General features: G+C 37.1%; 1 non-coding gene across 1 annotated transcript; it reads right to left on the bottom strand.

Annotated features, from left to right (window-relative positions):
* Positions 1–16,849: 16,849 nt before the first annotated feature.
* On the bottom strand, positions 16,850–16,921 carry Trnaa-agc. Its single transcript has one exon. It is a non-coding gene; the product is annotated as a tRNA-Ala (tRNA).
* Between the last annotated feature and the right edge of the window lie 2,105 nt (positions 16,922–19,026).

The following is a 19,026-nucleotide window of genomic DNA, read 5'->3' as shown; positions in this document are numbered from 1 at the left end:
AAGGCAAGCTTTCGTTGGACCAACAGGCGTATATCGAGGAGATCGTTCGTCGTTTTGGAATGACGAATGCGAATCCGGTAGCAGCTCCGGCGGATCCGAGATAAACGTCTGGTCCGTTGTCGAGCGACCCTCACGAAAACGTCACCAAATGGATTCCGAGAAATGCTAGCAGCGAGCAGCAGATGAATATTCCATCATCAACAGCATCATATTTCGCTGCCCGGTTTGCAACATCAAAACAGGGAGCGGAAAATACCAAAAGGATTGCACTACCACCAGCACAACAATCATCGTCATCATCGAACCCACTGCAACATCGTCCAGGCAGTGAAAGTTTCCATCATTCCCCAGACCGCTGCGCATGCAAAGTTTATGTTTACCTGTCGCCTATATAAAGAGCTTGCATGCACAAGAAGATCATAAGTTTCTTTTCAACAATCAGTTTTCTTCCAACCATTATACGAACAACAAGTAGCGAAAATATAGTAGGGAGTCGATGCCGGTTATGGACCCTTTGCGTATTATGGACCCCCTACAGAAAAACATAAAATTAACACTCAAAGCAACTTTATTCCTATGAAAATCCACCGGGGGAACTTCGATTACATTGTTAGTCAGCAGTTTCAGGCAAAATATTTGGTTTGAGACGCATAAATACAGATGTTTGAACAGTTTTGTAAATGAAACCACACAAGAGGGTCCATAATACGCATTTACAGGTGGGTCCATAATAGGCTCGTCGGTAGCGAGCCGGATTACATGGAAATCAAATGGAGGGTCCATAATACGCAACGTCAAATTTGTAAACAATCCTATTATGGACCCCGGGAGGGTCCATAATAGGCATTCGGACAACAGTTTTTCAAATGCATATTTCGCTGGAAAAATCGAATCATTTTGTATGTTTCATAGACGTACTATGAAGTAAATACATTGAATTTGTTGTTAGACTCCACAAAACGTATATGCGTCTGAGATATCATTGCGGAAAAGCGTCTAGAATGAATTTCAGCTACTAAGGGGTCCATTACTAGCATTGAAACCCTAGTTTAGTAAAGTGAGCAAACCGCCTTTTCATCCTCCACCAGTAGAAGCCAAAACAGCCTTTTTCAAGGCTTGAGTCATTCCGAACCCATTTTAGTCGAGCTATCGGTCCTGTGCCCTGTTGTATCAAGCAACAGGTTAGCGAACGATCAACAGATCGTTTCGTTCACGCTCACGAGAGCAAATACCAATTGCACGCCGCAACAGGCTCCTTGAGCGGTCTCAGCCTGATAAACAAGATGCGCGACAGTATTTTGTTCGTCGATTTCAGCAAAGTAATTCTGCTGTAATTGGCACACTCTAGCCTGTATCCTTTCTTATAAATAGGGCGATATTCAAAACTGAAAAGGCAATAGATGGCTCTTTTTCAGTGGTAGTAAAAACGAAATCCTGAAGCAAAGCAACCACCATGGAAGATGAACTAAAACAAAAAGTTATCAATTCACATAACGCATGATTTATAATCACTACTTTTTCGATCCAGTTTCCTAATTACTATTAATTTACGTTTTTCATTATTTTCCATACATTTTGACAGCTCTCGACTACCATTCTACCATGCACTTGTGTTGGAAGTTTGAGAAATTTGAGAATCCAGCGTAGCGAGATCAGTGAGTAGAATACAAACATCAGTGTCGACGCTCGGCGGCCATTGAGAGAAACTGAATGTTCGAAAGGTTGCTGTCTGTACTTGTTGCCGGTGCCGCCAACTGTTAGCGGTTGTGAACGAAATAAACTGTCGTTACCCTATTGAGCCCCACCGATGGGAATTTCTTCATCCTCCCATAACTTCAGAAAAACTCGGTGGATCGACTGGTAAAGCTCATCACTTCCGTGTTTGAGGTTCTGAACCGTGCTCTCGTCTTTCCCAGCAGCCTTTAAGTTCTTCAGCTCACTGGTAGCCTTTTTAACCTCTCCTATGGTAGGCGGGTCTACAGCATGATCTCCATCACCAATGTTTTCTTCGTGCTGCCTTTTCTTTATGCAGTAAATTCGTTCATTGGCGCTGATCAGGCTGTAGTTGAAGAATTTGCCCTTCATTGTCAACACACAGATTGGGTCGCTTACCGGTTTCCACCGAATAACTCGCTTCATCTGCTTTCCAATCATTATGATGCCAACCCCACGTTCTGCTATGTTGCCGCTGCTGTAGCAGATGTGGCACTTGAATGAAGTATTGGCGATGGGTTCCACAGCAATGAATTTACGTTTTTTGGCCAACGTATTTCCTGGAAACCTGTCACGTAACGCCGATATTCCTAATTTCACGAGCCAGGAGTCTGCGGGTTTATTCAAAATTCTCACTTTCCAGGATTCAACATTTCAATCATTGTCCTTTATTTATTGCCGTAAATCAATCCGTTTGCTGTACTTTTGCCTTTCTTGGTTGGTGAAGAGTCTTCGATTAACCACCTAACCAGATTTGCGCTACCTACATCGTGCTAGAGGGGCTGCCTCCTCGGTGCTAATACGATACAGCAATGTCCGTTTGTTTTTTACGTGATGACCGAGGTCATAGACATCACAACCATACTTCATCATCAGTGCTTGTAGATCTATAGCTTTGGTTCTCAAATAGCTTTTCAAGTTCTTCCGGACATGCTACAATAGTGAGTCGTCATGCGCTAGTGGTGTTCTTGAAAACTCCTCAACGAACCCAATATTCATAAGGTTACGAAAACTAGAAGAATATGACGGTTAGAGCATGCTGCAAGAATTCTGGAAGGCAACTCTGCAAAAATGGTATTCGCTTCGTACAAAATGTCGTGATGCGCATTGATCTAGGAGTACAAACCGAAATGTTGAAATTTTTGTTTCAATGTTTTCCGTTTAAATGACAATAAAAACAAAATGAAGAGCACCGGTCACGTCATTGCTGCCAGGTGGGAACAAGAAAACAATAATGTTGAATCTTTGCTGCTTGCTTGGAGACCGTGTTCTTTTCTGAATTTCCACGAAAGTCACGGGAGCAAAGTTAGTGGGAAGGTTCGCTGCTTAACGTCATTTCACTTCAATAAGCGATTTTAATAATATGTTAAACAAATATTACGATTGATCCTAATTCAATTGCTCAACTTCACAAGGAGCGAGCAGCACAATTATAGTACTAAACAGTATTTACTAAAGATCATATCCTGTTTATTTATTTTTTCAATAACGAAACTGAGTCCAATAGATCTTCTTTAACTTTGAACAGTATTGGTAACCCTAACCCCTCATCGACAGTACAGAAGCATCCCAATTCAACCAAACTACCGGTACGTGAATTGAAACATTTAAGCCAAATTGAACCTGTGAAATCCAGAAACGGTACGATGACGAGAACTCACTCATCGGTGCAGCAAGTGTGATTGCGAGCTGCTGCTGCTGCTGAGTGGAATGTTTTGTGCACCGACTGGAGAAGAGCAACCGCAAGGACTTGTTTCGCAGACAATCCTTCCCAAAAGCCAAACGTTGCGGGAATCAGCATTGTTGAGCTCACTTGAATGTCTATTTCAAAACAACTACACCGGGAGTAATTTTATTTGTTTGCCCATTCAAAGGAGGAAGAGATAATCGAGATAACAGCCAACTCCTTCATAGCCCTTAACCGCACAACAAAAGGTCCATGTGAGGCGTTGAGATGTGCGGTAGACCAAGTTTTTGGATGCCTCCGGAACGAAACATACAAACAGAAGTGTGTAATTTAGAATTTCGTCATGTGGGATGCAGACGGTTGGTCGGTATTTACCGTCCTGCTGCTGCTTCCTAACGCTGAGTGACGATTTGGGTCGTGGTTCCCACATCAAGATGGGATTTGTGTGTATTTTTTTTCTTCGACTTCGAATTAAAAGTGAAACGCAATGTGTGATGGAATTTGGTCAAATTGCTACCGACTTCTGGTGGCTGACTGGTGCATCACTCGAATTGAGGTCAAATTATTGGGTTTATGGAGATTGTGTCTGGAGTATTTGAAAACACCGTGGTGTATAGGAAGAAAACCCCCAGTTGGGCAGCTTCAATTTGAATTCGTCGCCTCTTCTTACAATTTTATTTGTTCTTTTTAGTTTTCCTAAAAGTTCAACTCGAAATTATCTTCACGACAGGAGGTCGTGAAACATTAAGCTTCAATTAGACTTTTAAAAACATTAAGCTTCAATTAGACTTTTAAAATCACAAGGATTAGGTTTTTCCTTCCTTAGTCGAGTGGTTAGAGTCCGTTACTAAGTAAGGCTACTAAGCAAAGCCATGCTGAAAGTGTCTGGGTTCGAATACGAAAATTGCAACTTTGGCAAAAAAAGCTCTCAGTTAAGAACTGTAGAAGTGCTCATAAGAACACTAAGCTGAGTAGCAGGCTCTGTCCACGTGAGGACGTAATGCCAAGAAGAAAAAGAAGAAGAAGGTTCCAAAAATACATCCACGGTCCAAAATATTTGACAAAGTTGAAGTATAATGAGCAATTATCGCTGAAACCAGGCCGCCATCGGCACCCATCGTTATAATTCCAATTTTATGTCACTGATCGCTAGTTTTCGATAAAACTTAAGGGTGGTCCTCTTGATTTGCTCAAATTGGTGGACCCCTCTTTCTTTTGAAGTTAAAAAAAATGAATTTTGACGCCATCTTGATTTTAAGTAGTAGAATTAATTTTTCACCTTGATAGCACTCAACATGTCGAGTTCAGAGGCTACCAAGAAAAACAAGGTTACGTATAGTCCTCTTCTAATTATTCTTCATTTTCCTGTCGTTACGTCCCTACCGGAACCGAGCCCGATACTCAGCTTTATTAGTTATAAATACAGGTTATTTAATACGAATTTTCTTTTATAATGCAATTTTTTATAACAGAATAATTCTTCGACATATCTTTGAATGCAGGAATAATGATTAAACAAATTCAATAAATGAAAACCGATCAAAAACATTGATTGAAATAAACAAACTTCTTTTTACCATATGCATTGTTGTTCATTGATTGGTGTTTATAGATTGTGCGTTGGGACATTAGTAAGTCTTGTGGCTTTTGTGGCCAAAAGTGCAATAATTTAGAATGGAAATCTTAAGTTTTTGAGTAAAAAAATTCTTAATTTTCTGAGCCATAAAGTAACGTTTTTACTGCCGCCCAACATACATGTGAAAAATTGCACAATTGAAAGATGAGAAGCAGGCTTTGTTCTAATGTGGACGTAATGCAGAAACGTATGTGTATAATTTTGAGGTTGGAAAATCCGGCGGCCATCTTGGATTTCGACGACATATTGGTTTTTAGGAGTTTAATGTTTTTTTTACCATCTCAGCGCATGACTTATGAGGCCTCCGTTAAAAAAATAATCAGATTCTTTCTTTCTTAATTTTTCTAAGCTGTTCAGCTGATTGTTCATTTCTATCAATGGTTTTAGACCTAATAAATGAAAGAAAAAATACTATTTTTCAACTCGAAAATATGCAGAAGAATCATTTAGGTAGCAAATAAGCGATCATTAATCCTATTTGATTAAGTGTTTTAAGCTGAGGAGCAGTAGGGATGTAACGTCAGGAAACAGAAGAACAATAAGAAGAGTAAGTGTAACAGTAGCATTAAAATTCAACATGTTGAGTGCTAACACGGTGAAAACTCATTCTACTAAGCAGATGAAAAAACCGAATTTAGTACTATACCATTTAATTCCACTAGAGTTTGTATCCTTTTACAGATACGCGTATTTTGACCTCAACTGTAAGGCTATCTTCAGTGTCGTGTACTAGACTCGTGAAGTGTGAAGTCGAGTCTAGTACACGACACTGAAGACGGCCTTACAGTTGAGGTCAAAATACGCGTATCTGTCAAAGGATACAAACTCTAGTGGAATTGAATGGTATAGTACTAAATTCGGGTTTTTCATTTACTTATAGGTATTCTACTAAACAACTCGAAGATTTATTATCATTCCACTACTTAAAACCAAAATGGCGTCAAAATCCAAGATAGCCGCCAGATTTTTTCACCCAAAATAATACTCCTATTCTATATCTGAATCGACTGAAGCACCAACGATTGAAAACTTGTTTATTTGTTGTACAAAAAATAATGTTTGCATTGATTGCACTCGCCATATACGTCCAAATCGTGGAACATGATTTAGAAAATGGTTCATTTTATAGGGTGAATACCATTGCTCACCTAGTTTTTGTAGCCTATCTTATGCAATTTTTCCTCAGCTTTCTGATGGTGATCTCAGAGTTCAAAACGAGCGGTGCGCTGATGGTGAAAAACCTATTTTTCTAACAAAATTCAAGATGGTGTCCAAATTCAAAATGACCGCCAACATTTTTTTAACTTCAATTGAAAGCTATATCTTTTCTCTGTACGATGTCACTAAGTTTGCTATGTGTTTCAAGGGAAATATGAGACAAATCACGTGAAGAAACACCCAAGATTTATAAAAAAATGGGCTTTTTCGCAAACTGTTTAGTTGGCGTACGAGGGGTCCATAAATTTGAGAAAACCGAAAGGGTCAGATACTTCTCAATGGATTAATACAAGGATTCTTCCAGAGATTTATACACAAACTTCTCGAGGGATTTCATCAGTGATTCACCCAATGCTTCCTTCAAGATATTCACCAAGAAATCGTCCAAAGGTTTATTTAAGAATTCCTCCAGTGAACCTCCTGGAATTTTCAAAGAGATTCTAGCAGGATTTTTCCTGCGATTCCACCAGGAACCTTTGTTGGGGACTCCTGTTAGAAAAGACAAATCTCTGAAAGTTTTTAAAAAGATTGCTTTAAAATTCCTTCTAAGAAATAATACAGAAATTTAATCAAAAATTGCACCAAAAATTTCCACCAGCCATTGCTTCTATCAAAAATCTTCCAGTGATTCTTCTAGTGATTTCCCTTGTAATTCCTCCACAGGTTCCTCCAGAAAATCCTTCAGCAATTTTCTATAGAAATTCCTTCAGAGCTACCTTGAAGAGTTACCGGATGAATCTCTTGAACAACTCCCTAGAAAAAACCGTGGAAGAAAATTCGAGTAGAATCCCTTAATTAATTCTAGGAAGAATCCGTAATAAATGGCCCGATGAAACCTAGAATTTTTTCTTGAAGTAACCTTTAGAAGAATTCCTGGTAGAATTCCTGACAAAACTTCTGATGCGATCCTAGAAGGTGTTCATGGTGGAATCCCAGGAGGATCCCTGCATAAACCAGAGAAATCTATTGAAAAACTACTGATGCAATCCCTAGAGAAACTTCTGATAGAATCCTTGGAAAAAACTTGTGCTGTGATCTCTGGAGGAATTCCTGATGTAATCATTAGAGGAACTTTTGATGGAATACCAGAAGAAATGCCAGGTAGAATCTCAGAATAAACTCCCTTGAGGAACTTCTGATAAAATAAATAATAGAAGAAATCCTGATGGATCCCTGGACAAAGTCCTGCTGCAATCCCTAAGGGTCTTCTGATGTAATCCATAGAGGAACTTCTAATGGAATCCTTGTAGAAACTTCTGATGTAATCCGGAGTAAGGATGTAATCCTAATAGAATCCTTGTAGAAATTCCTTAAGCTATTCTCAAAGAAACTCCAGATGAAATCATTGGAGGAGCTCCTGATGAAATCCATAGAAAAACTTCTGATGGAATCCCTGGAGGAATTCCTGATAAGATTCCTGATGGAACTCCTGATAGAATCCCTAGAGAATCTCCTTATGATACTCCTAGAAGAAATATTGATGGAATTCCTCGACGAACTCCTGATATAATCTCGAAAGGGACTCCTGATAGAAACTCTTGAGGAATTTCAGATGAAATCCCAGAAAGAACTCTTAGTGGAATCCTTCGAGGAACTTCTGATGAAAACCCCTGAAGAACTTTGATGAAAGCTCAAAAGGTACTCCTGATAAAACCCTTTAAAAAACTCCTGATTAAATCGCTGGTGGAACTCCTGATAAAATTCTTGGAGGAATTTCTAAAGATATTTGTTACCGCAACAGCCCTGGTATCAACCATCTCTGTTATTGCCCAATTCGATCAAGTTAAACGGTTCCGTAATAGGCAAATATCAAACCCAATGAACCAGCAAGAGTTGTGTAGATGTGTATGTAGACCGAATAATATTGTGTCGAACGTAAATAGATTATTAATTGATAAGGTGAATTTCTATCTGTTGAATTTACATAAACAATACGCTCTGTTGCGATTGAGGAAAAGGAGACTAAATTGTAAGTTAAAATGCCATTGAATTGAAAATTAGATTATAGGGTAATAAATTACATTTGTAGCTTTAAGCTGAATACACTGCAACATTCCTGCGAGTTTCTGCTATAAGGAGTCCGAAACATTTCGTCGCAACAATATTGTTGAAAGTACTCCTGATAGAAGCCCTAGAGAATTTCCTGATAGAATCCATGGAAGAATTCCATGTGGAATTTCTGATGGAACTGCTGATGGAATCTCTGGAGAAACTTTTGATGGAATTGCTAGAGATACTTCTGATGGAATCCCTTGAGTAATCCCGTACAGCAATCGCAGTACGAACTTTTGATGGAATCCCTTGAGGAATTCCTGATGGAACACTTAGAAGAACCCCTGGAAGAACCCCTCATAAAATCACCAGAAGGAATCCTGATGGAATTTCTCGAGGAATTCTTGATATAATCTCTGAAGGAACTCCTGAACGAATTCTTCATGGAATTCATGATTGATTCTCTATAATACTATTGATGGAATGTATGGATGAACTCGTGTTTAATTCCCTAGAATAGCTTCTGATCCCTGGGGGCTTCCTTAGCCGAGTGGTTAGAGTCCGCGGCTATAAAGCAAAGCCATACTGAAGGTGTCTGGGTTCAATTCCCGGTCGGTCCAGGATCTTTTCGTAACGGAAATTTCCATGACTTCCCTGTGCATAGAGTATCATCGTACCTGCCACACGATATACGAATGCGAAAATAGCAACGTTGGCAAAGAAAGCTCTCAGTTATTAACTGTGGAAGTGCTCATGAGAACACTAAGCTGAATGGCCGGCTCTGTCCCACTGGGGACGCTAATGCCAAGAAGAAGAAGCTTCTGATCCCTAGAGGAACTACGGATAGAATCCCTGATGGAACTGTGAAGAATTCCAGATGAACTTTCGTTTTTACGGGAATTCCTTGATAAATCATTGTCAAATTCAATTCCTGGCCAAATTCAAAATGATCCCTATAAGTATTCCTGGTACAATCTCTGGAAGAATTTCTTTTTGAACTTTTAATGAAATCTGCTGATGGATTCTCTGAAGATAATAATGGAAAAATTTCTTGATATTTTTAAATTTTTGTACATTTAAATATTTCGTGGGGAGGTGGGTTTAAAAATATCAGAAAAAAATTACGTAGTCTATGGACGACCCCCTACCCTACCGTACCTTACTTCAAAAGTTTCTATCTGTCTATGTTGAAAAAGGTATCTGTAAAAGTTATTGCAATTTATTTTTTTTATAGCTGCGTGTTAGTCCCCCAAGGAATTTCGGAATATCTTCAGAAACATTGAACCAGAGATCAAAATAGACACAGATCAATTAATTGAAGTATTTTTAAAACTTATAAACATAGGCGCAAAAAAAATCGATTGTTAAAAAGTGATTTCGATTCACTTTTTTTTTGTTTTTCTTTTAATTTCTATTAAAAGAACAGTGTAGTAGAGGTTAAAGGTTATAGAAGGGGTTAAAGGTTGTGTTTCTTTGAGTCTAGAAAACTATTTTCAAACATAAGATAAAGGGTGTGAAGCAATACAGCAGAAACAATTTCAAATGCTTGATATAATGATGTGGAAATTTGGCATCAGTTGCGATTCAAGTACATAAATCTCCATCTTTATATCCTTCGTCGCCCTTTCACGCTGAACCGCCATCATCATCAAAGGTGGAAAATAAAACTTTTCAGGTGTGAAATTCCAACCGGCAACCACCGGGTCATAAAACTGGAATCGTTGTTGATATGAGAGCCAGAGCGAGCAAATGGGACTCTTCTTGATTGTCGGTGCCGAGCTGATGAACTGAGCAAAACTTACTTCCTCATTTTATGGGTTGGATTTCCCCCGAAATATAAAATAGTTTCGTTACTACTATGGTGGAAGGCATAAAGTGCTATTTACCTCTAAACAAGAATCCACATCGCATCCCTTTGGATTAAATGGATCCGTTAGGGTTTCTAATTCTGAAGATGCAAGCCATGATGGTTAACTGGGGATGCATCAAGATGCAACTGATGCAATGCTTTTGGCGAAACAAAACCTTGGTAATAACATTTCATTCATTGGCTTCGGGAAGCACTAATGCAGTTGTTCATTCTTTTCTTTTATACTGCTTTTCATAATTATATAACCATTCAAAATTTATCGTCAACAAGAACATATGACTGAAGCTTATACTTACTCACTAAGAAAAACAATAATATTACACATTACGTAAATTTTACGTTAAGCAAAATACTCGACGTAAAAAATGAAATGACATAATTTTGATAGTATTTGCACTTAAACTACGTCATTCTTGTAAAACTACGTTCATTGTGGCAAGAAAGTTGAGCAATCCAAACGATATTAAGTGCAATGTGATGGAAAATTACGTCATTTGTGTTCTCAATTTACGTCATATCACTCGCTTTAATATGTCGGACTTCTATAACGAAAACTTGAGCGACTTTTTCTAAGTGTGTGGTTATGGTGGAGGGTTTCGAATGTAAATTAATCTGTTGGAAATTATTTCGTTGAAATAAGTGATATAGAAACAATTTTTAAAATATATAATAATGTGCGGGAATAGATTCTTTTTGAGATTTCGAGTTCGGCATTGAAAAAATTCTTAACTGCTACGGCAAATGAATTGTAATATGATGGTAACAAAAGCTGAAAATACCAAATAAGGATTTCTAACACAGAACATCAAGATATATGAAATTATGTAATGTTTGGAATGGTTCTAATAAAGAAAAAAATAATTATAAAACTGAATTATTGAAACATTTCTCATCCGCAAAGATTGAGAAACACTGAACTTCTCATGGTCAACTTTCGTCTTTTGTGGATTTAATCGCTTTCCGTAGACGATGACGACGACAGCGACGTTGGTTGAGAAAAGTTTTAATGACATCTTTTGTTACCGACTGATTGGATTGTGCCTTTCCAGTCTGAGTCAAACCCGAAACGTGGACGAACATGGATCAGTTGCGTTTAATTAAACTTAATTACATTCAAAAAAGGAAAAGCATTCACGTCATGTTCTAGTCCGAAATGTGGCACCTTTACGGTTTGTATGCAAATGCTTTGCGACGCTACGAGAGGTTGTATATTATCAATGCACATTATTGAAGATTGTTAAAATGTAGAGTTATGTTCCAAATTCCCAATTCAAAGTTCCAAATTTAAAATTCCAAAATAGGCTTAAAATGGCTTAACCTTCCTAAGGTGTTAAAAAAATCACGTTTAAAGTGTTTGGATCATATTGACCGGATTTGACCTACGAATTTTGCAGCCGTTTTTTTTAACCAAATATAAATGTTGTTTATACTCAAAATTATCGTCTAGGCTTATATTTTGTGAATCTAGCTGAAAAACTTGGTGTGATTGGAATTGGTCGCTCAGAACCGGTGCCAAAGGGACCAAGATTAAAAAAAATAAATAAGGACTGTTCATTTTAAAAAGTGGACACCTTGTGCATGCTGTATCTATTTAATTTATCAATGAAATTTCAATCTGTTTTTTGCACATCATTCGGCTAGTATTGTTGTGATAATAAAAATTCTCCAAAATAATGAAATTTCACACGCATATGGAACAACAATTAGAACGGTCGATTTTTGTAGGTTATTAAAATCAATGATTATTAGAAATTGGCTGGAAAATTCGATAATATATAATTTTTTTTTATCAAAAAAGGCTTGTTCTTCGAAAACATCATCAATCAGAAGCCTGATGGAAAAATCAAGTTATTTTTGGAGCAACAATTTAACAGATATAATAAAATCATTTTTCTCGTATATTTTTAAAGAAAAAATGTTTTAAATTTGTAGGGAATTGATATGAGTCGATTTTTTTTGTTAAAAATTCGTCCTGACGTGAGTGCTAATAAAGTTTTAATATGAAACATACCTTACGCATTCATAGAATTACTTATTAAGTCCCCACGTCACATTTAAAGCACAATAGAAACACAATTGATTTATTTTTTTAGAAGACCTATCTAAGAAGATTGACAATCATCAAAATTGGCAACACTGCTGTAATAAAATCGATTTTATTTTCTACATATTATTTTCATAATATGTTATTTTGAGATAATCAATTGAAAAATTCGGAGAAAACCGTTTACAGTTTGCTGTAGATCGATAAATATGCGCACACAATTTTAGAAGTATGAGACTTTATAGTAAAACTACCATAAACAGTAGAATTTATGCTTAAGACTGTGGTTTAAACTCACGATTTAGCTCTCGTTTATACAAATATAGTTTATTTTTAGTAATCCAAACTAGTTTTGAACACGCTTTTTACTTTTCTCTTTTGCTGGGAGTGAAAGGATGGTGTATCAGCAAATTTGGCCATAAATGGGTAAATCACTAAGGTTAGCTATTGTCAGGGAATGTTGGAATATAATTGATTTTTTAAAAGATATACCTTTTGTGGAATAGTAAAGGATACAAACATACAATTTGTTCATAAAAATAAGGATATTTATTTTGCAAAAAATAATGTTAAACTTTGATGAACAGCTATTTTTAGGAGTTTTTGGAAAAACTATTTAGATCTTCAACCAAAAGCATTTTCTAAGGTCTTATATTTTCATAGCATTTTAGAATAATAGTTGAACGGTACACAGAAAACCGATTATGATTTAATAAATAATTTAAAAAGATATAGCATAAAAAAGTGTCCACTTTATAAAATGAACAGTCCTTAACTACAAAAATTATCTAAAACGACATGGAATGGCTTAAACGCTTTAAACGGCTCAAAACTTTTGGCTAAAACGGATATAAACGGCTTAAAACTACTTGAAACGGCTTAAGATGGCTTAAAACGGCTAAAAACTCGGGTTTAAAAGGCTTAACACTATGGTTGACATTCTTCTGGCTTAAATAAAACTGCCGTGAATCGCAAGTCAGTCCAATCTGTAAAAAGTAGACATTGATAATATGGGCTGTGAAGTCTCCAAAATAGTTTTCCATACGAATATTCAAAAACTTCCAGGAATTGGAACTTGTTAAAATTTAAATGAAACTTTAGAAATTTGCTTTCCACTGCAAAACCCGATTCATTTTTGCGTTACACATTGCGGAAATATGTCGTGTAACTGATATGCGGGTACTTTTCCTGATGGGACAATTTGACTTGCTGTTTGGTTAAAAACGACTTCGTATGGCTTAGAAACAGTTTGAAACGGCTGTAAACGGCTAAAAACGGCTTGAAACGGCTTATAATGGCTTAAAACGGCTTAAAATGGGTTAAAACGGCTTAAAATGGCTTAAAAGGCTTAAAAGGCTTAAAACGGCTTAAAACAGCTTAAAATGGCTTAAACGGCTTAAAATGACTTTAAACTGCTAAAAACAGCTTATTCGGCTAAAAACGACTTAAATTGAATTACAAGGCTCAAAATGGCATTCAGCGGCTTAAAATGGCTTAAAACGGCTTAAAAAGGCTTAAAATGGCTTAAAATGACCTAAAACGGTTTAAAATGGCTTAGTATGGCTTAAAATGGCCTAAAATAGCTTGAAATGGATTAAAACAGCCTTAAATAGCGAAAAATGGCTTAAAACGGCTTAAAACGGCTCTGAACGGCTTAAAACGGCTGAAAGTGGCTTTAAACGGCTTCAAACGGCTAAAAATGGCTTGAAACGCCTTAAACGGCTTAAAACGGCTTAAAATGAATTTAAACGGCTAAAAATGGCTTGAAACGGCGAAAAACGGCTAAAAACGACTTAATATGGCTTAATATGGCTTACAATTGCTTAAAATGGCTTGAAACGGCTTAAAACGGCTATAAATAGCTTAAAACGGCTATAAATAGCTTAAAACGGCTTTAAATGGCTTAAAACGACTTTAAATGGATTAAAACGGCTTAAAATGGCTCTGAACGGCTTAAAACGGCTGAAAGTGGCTTTAAACGGCTTCAAACGGCTAAACATGGCTTGAAACGCCTTAAACGGCTTAAAACCGCTTAAAACGGCTTAAAATGAATTTAAACGGCTAAAAATGGCTTGAAACGGCGAAAAACGGCTAAAAACGACTTAATATGGCTTAATATGGCTTAATATGGCTTAAAATGGCCTAAAATAGCTTGAAATGGATTAAAACAGCCTTAAATAGCTAAAAATGGCTTAAAACGGCTTAAAACGGCTTAAAACGGCTCTGAACGGCTTAAAACGGCTGAAAGTGGCTTTAAACGGCTTCAAACGGCTAAAAATGGCTTGAAACGCCTTAAACGGTTTAAAACCGCTTAAAACGGCTTAAAATGAATTTAAACGGCTAAAAATGGCTTGAAACGGCGAAAAACGGCTAAAAACGACTTAATATGGCTTAATATGGCTTACAATTGTTTAAAATGGCTTGAAACGGCTTAAAACGGCTATAAATAGCTTAAAACGGCTATAAATAGCTTAAAACGGCTTTAAGTGGCTTAAAACGACTTTAAATGGATTAAAACGGCTTAAAATGGCTCTGAACGGCTTAAAACGGCTGAAAGTGGCTTTAAACGGCTTCAAACGGCTAAACATGGCTTGAAACGCCTTAAACGGCTTAAAACCGCTTAAAACGGCTTAAAATGAATTTAAACGGCTAAAAATGGCTTGAAACGGCGAAAAACGGCTAAAAACGACTTAATATGGCTTAATATGGCTAACAATTGTTTAAAATGGCTTGAAACGGCTTAAAATGGCTCTAAACGGCTTTAAACGGCTTAAAATTGCTTAAAAAGGCTTTAAATGGCTCTAAACGGCTTAAAACGGCTGAAAGTGGCTTTAAACGGCTTCAAACGGCTAAAAATGGCTTGAAACGCCTTAAACGGCTTAAAACGGCTTAAAATGAATTTAAACGGCTAAAAATGGCTTGAAACGGCGAAAAACGGCTAAAAACGACTTAATATGGCTTAATATGGCTTACAATTGTTTAAAATGGCTTGAAACGGCTTAAAATGGCTCTAAACGGCTTTAAACGGCTTAAAATTGCTAAAAACGACTTTAAATGGATTAAAACGGCTTAAAATGGCCTTAAGGGCTTAAAACGGCTATAAATAGCTTAAAACGGCTTTAAATGGCTTAAAACGACTTTAAATGGATTAAAACGGCTTAAAATGGCTCTGAACGGCTTAAAACGGCTAAAAGTGGCTTTAAACGGCTTCAAACGGCTAAACATGGCTTGAAACGCCTTAAACGGCTTGAAACCGCTTAAAACGGCTTAAAATGAATCTAAACGGCTAAAAATGGCTTGAAACGGCGAAAAACGGCTAAAAACGACTTAATATGGCTTAATATGGCTTACAATTGTTTAAAATGGCTTGAAACGGCTTAAAATGGCTCTAAACGGCTTTAAACGGCTTAAAATTGCTTAAAAAGGCTTTAAATGGCTCTGAACGGCTTAAAACGGCTGAAAGTGGCTTTGAACGGCTTCAAACGGCTAAAAATGGCTTGAAACGCCTTAAACGGCTTAAAACGGCTTAAAATGAATTTAAACGGCTAAAAATGGCTTGAAACGGCGAAAAACGGCTAAAAACGACTTAATATGGCTTAATATGGCTTACAATTGCTTAAAATGGCTTGAAACGGCTTAAAACGGCTATAAATAGCTTAAACGGCTTTAAATGGCTTAAAACGGCTTTAAATGGCTTAAAACGACTTTAAATGGATTAAAACGGCTTAAAATGGCTCTGAACGGCTTAAAACGGCTAAAAGTGGCTTTAAACGGCTTCAAACGGCTAAACATGGCTTGAAACGCCTTAAACGGCTTAAAACCGCTTAAAACGGCTTAAAATGAATTTAAACGGCTAAAAATGGCTTGAAACGGCGAAAAACGGCTAAAAACGACTTAATATGGCTTAATATGGCTTACAATTGTTTAAAATGGCTTGAAACGGCTTAAAATGGCTCTAAACGGCTTTAAACGGCTTAAAATTGCTTAAAAAGGCTTTAAATGGCTCTAAACGGCTTTAAACGGCTTAAAATTGCTTAAAACGGCCTAAAATGGCTTAAAACGGCTTAAAATGGCTTAAAACGGCTTTAAATGGCTTAAAACGGCTTAAAATGGCTTAAAACGGCTTGAAATGGATTAAAATGGCTTAAAATTGCTTAAAATGGCTTAAAACGGCTTAAAACGGCTTAAAATGGCTCTTAAAGGCTTAAAACGGCTTTAAATGGCTTAAAACGACTTTAAATGGATTAAAACGGCTTAAAATGGCTCTTAAGGGCTTAAAACGGCTATAAATAGCTTAAAACGGCTTTAAATGGCTTAAAACGACTTTAAATGGATTAAAACGGCCTAAAATGGCTCTTAAGGGCTTAAAACGGCTTTAAATGGCTTAATATGACTTAAAATGGCTAAGAACGGTGAAAAACGACTTAAAATGGCTTAAAACGGCTTAAAATGGTTTAAAATGGGTTAAAAATGGCTTCAAACGGCAAAAACGGCTCTTAACAGCTAAAAACGGCTTCAAACGGCTTAAAACGGCTTAAACGGCTGTAAACGGCTCAAAACGAATTAAAATGAATTGACGCTTATATTGAGCTCTTCGGTAATCCAATCCGCATGGTTATTAAATTAATTAACTCATTACGCGTGGTAAAGATGGACAAATTATGGGTGAAATTATGAAAAAAATTTCACGTGCTCGGCTGGGATTTGAACCCAGGACTCTCGTCTGCTAGACGAGCGCTTTACCAACTAAGCTACCGAGCCACTTGGTGACCCAATAACTGAGTTGGTTACAAGTTTAGAATTCAAATCCCTACAGACCACGCGGACCCCTTTCATAACCCATATCCATCCGTCTCATGTTAACTACACACGCGGGAAGAGCGAGTGCGATTTATTTAGTGTTGAAACATAATTTGTCCATCTTTACCACGCGTAATGAGTTAATTAATTTAATAACCATGCGGATTGGATTACCGAACAGCTCAATATAAGCGTCAATTTATATAAGTGTTACTGCCTCTCTGTAGTAGTTATGTCGTCACTTGAGTGAGAACGACACGTTGATAGCCTTCCCACATCTTTACTCTTCCACAATACAGTTGTTGTGGAAGCGATGTAGGTACGATAGGCAAACAGTTTCAACACTAAATAAATCGCACTCGCTCTTCCCGCGTGTGTAGTTAACATGAGATGGATGGATATGGGTTATGAAAGGGGTCCGCGTGGTCTGTAGGGATTTGAATTCTAAACTTGTAATCAACTCAGTTATTGGGTCACCAAGTGGCTCGGTAGCTTAGTTGGTAAAGCGCTCGTCTAGCATACAAGAGTCCTGGCTTCAAATCCCAGCCGAGCACGTGAATTTGTTTCATAATTTCACCCATAATTTGTCTATCTTTAGCACGCGTAATGAGTTAATCAATTGAATCAAAATGGCTTAAAACGGCTTAGAACGGACAAAAATGTATTATATGGCTCAAAATGGCTTAAAACGGCTTAAAACGCTACACTTTTCATATTCAATTTAGGGGAGGGATTATTAGAGTACGTTTAAAACTACAAATTGAACTTTAACCCTTCACTTTTGCAAAAATAAAATTACTAAAATCACTAGTAAGGCGAGCAAACACCTTTTAACTCCAATATGTGTTGCTTATCTTGACAGATAGGCCTATTTCGTCTGCGACTTACAGACTTCTTCAGTGTCGAGTGCTCGACACTGAAGAAGTCTGTAAGTCGCAGACGAAATAGGCCTATCTGTCAGGATAAGCAACACATATTAGAGTTTAGAGGTATGTATTTGCTCGCCTTACTAGTGATAATATTTTTTTTTTTTGCAAAAGTGAAGTGTTAAAGTTTAATTTGTAGTTTTAGGCTTAAAACAGCTTAAAACGGCTTAAAAAAGCTTAAAATGGCTTAAAATGGCCTAAAACGGTTTAAAATGGCTTAATATGGCTTAAAATGGCCTAAAATAGCTTGAAATGGATTAAAACAGCCTTAAATAGCCAAAAATGGCTTAAAACGGCTTGAAATGGTTTTAAATGGCTTGAAACGGCTTAAAACGGCTTAAAACCGCTTAAAAAGGTTTAAAACGGCTTAAAACGCCTTTAAATGGCTTAAAATGGCTTAAATTGTTTTAAAACGGCTTAAAACGGCCTAAATCGGCTTAAAACGGCCTAAATCGGCTTAAAACGGCCTAAAACGGCTTAGAACGGCCTAAAATGGCTTTAAATGGCTCAAAATAGCTTGAAACGACTTAAATTGGCTTAAAACGGCTTAAAACGGCAGAAAATGGCTTAAAACGGCTTAAAATGGCTTAATATTTCTTAAAACCGCTTAATAAGGTTTAAAACGTTTTAAAGCGGCTTAAAACGCCTTAAACGGCTTAAAATTGCTTAAATTGGTTTAAAACGGCTTAAAACGGCCTAAATCGGCTTAAAACGGCCTAAATCGGCTTAAAACGGCCTAAAACGGCTTAGAACGGCCTAAAATGGCTTTAAATGGCTCAAAATAGCTTGAAACGACTTAAATTGGCTTAAAACGGCTTAAAACGGCAGAAAATGGCTTAAAACGGCTTAAAATGGCTTAATATTTCTTAAAACCGCTTAATAAGGTTTAAAACGTTTTAAAGCGGCTTAAAACGCCTTAAACGGCTTAAAATTGCTTAAATTGGTTTAAAACGGCTTAAAACGGCCTAAATCGGCTTAAAACGGCTTTGAACGGCCTAAAACGGTTTAGAACGGCCTAAAATGGCTTTAAATGGCTCAAAATAGCTTGAAACGACTTGAAATGGCTTAAAACGGCTTAAAACCGCTTAAAAAGGTTTAAAACGGCTTAAAACGCCTTTAAATGGCTTAAAATGGCTTAAA

This window comes from Aedes aegypti, chromosome 1 (assembly GCF_002204515.2).
Source record: "Aedes aegypti strain LVP_AGWG chromosome 1, AaegL5.0 Primary Assembly, whole genome shotgun sequence".
Classification (NCBI taxonomy): Eukaryota; Metazoa; Arthropoda; class Insecta; order Diptera; family Culicidae; genus Aedes; species Aedes aegypti.
This window is presented reverse-complemented; position numbering and strand designations above follow the sequence as displayed.